Raw genomic sequence first — 1,319 nt, forward strand, 5'->3', positions numbered from 1 at the left:
GGATAACAGGAGCCAACAAACGGTACGATAACAACTGGAATAATGCTCGAGCAACAACACAGGGGAGCTACATCGTCATGCAACTAAACCGCCCTGCCAAGTATGCGAGGTATGCCAAGCTGTGCTGAATAACACCCCTGACTCGGCCTCCATACAGCTGATACGCTATAACAGGATGGCACAACAGAACGAACTAGATGACACAATCCCAGCGCTCACCTCAAAAGGCTGCACTAACCACGGAATTGTTCAATCACATCTACGGTTTCATGTGTATAGGCCTATCAGCCACACAATGATCCCGAGATAAACAACAGTGCCAGATAACAACGGATATCAACAATGGGCTAACAAGAACGATAGGGCTCAACATGAATGTCATAACTGTATGCCCGATGCTAAATGCCAATAATATGTCATAATAATAAACATAGATCACAACGAAGGCATTTAACAATTTATAACAGTCAGCAATTCATAAACACAATCCATGTAACACAGAATGACAATCAAACATAATTTATGTTTTACCGTTGTATGTTACCGAGCTGTAACATACCTATAACAACTTGAAACTCCAATATCAACTTCTCTTCAAAACTCTCGGCCTAAACAAATCACAATAAGTCGATCATGAAAACTACCTTCCATACCAATGTCCGATTTGGCACAAAAGAGCATAAAATTCGTATCTCGCTCAATATTAACTCAAATCAATATCCGCCAATTGGAAATGAAAGATAACTCGAATATCTAACTTTTTCTAGAAGAAGCCATCTTCAAATCTTAGTAGATTAATCCCAGAATTATCAAGAACCCACTGCCACTCAACAGATTTTTGGACAGAATTCTCCTACTGAGCAGTTTTAGAAAAACCACCATAACTTGCTCAATTCTTAATGAAATTTAACGAATCTTATATCATTACAAAGACAACACATAGCTCTACAACTTTTATTTTAACCAAAAACCCAGAATCCGAGTGCTTATATGTCATAAACCCGAATTACAGTAGTTGTTCTGCACAACACACTTGCAGAATTCGATTCGACACATTTTGGCAGAAAAATCATATCAAATCCGTTTCATATCCAAATTTGATGATTCTAGTGGCTAAAAACAGAAAACGTAAAGCACTATAAGGTTTATTTAGATCATTTCTACAAATTCAAGTTAAAAAAATCGCAGCAACACAAAAACTCTCACCCAAAAATCGGAAGAATTCGCGCAGAAACAGAGCACCGGAACAGCAGCTTTGATCTACCCGAATCCTAGCTCAAACTTCGCAATTTCTAACTTGAATCGAAGCCTAGGATGTT

At 38.2% G+C, this 1,319-nt stretch overlaps 1 long non-coding RNA gene across 1 annotated transcript in view; it reads right to left on the minus strand.

Annotated features, from left to right (window-relative positions):
- The window catches only part of LOC140966984 (uncharacterized), a 1,738-nt gene extending 419 nt beyond the window's left edge, over nucleotides 1-1,319 (minus strand). Inside the window, exons 1-2 of the long non-coding RNA XR_012173477.1 lie at nucleotides 1,207-1,319; nucleotides 560-608 (exon numbers count right to left, since the gene is read on the minus strand). This is a non-coding gene — a long non-coding RNA (uncharacterized lncRNA). The remainder of the gene's footprint in view (nucleotides 1-559; nucleotides 609-1,206) is intronic.

The sequence above is a fragment of the Primulina huaijiensis genome, unplaced genomic scaffold, assembly GCF_012295235.1.
Source record: "Primulina huaijiensis isolate GDHJ02 unplaced genomic scaffold, ASM1229523v2 scaffold20919, whole genome shotgun sequence".
NCBI lineage: Eukaryota > Viridiplantae > Streptophyta > Magnoliopsida > Lamiales > Gesneriaceae > Primulina > Primulina huaijiensis.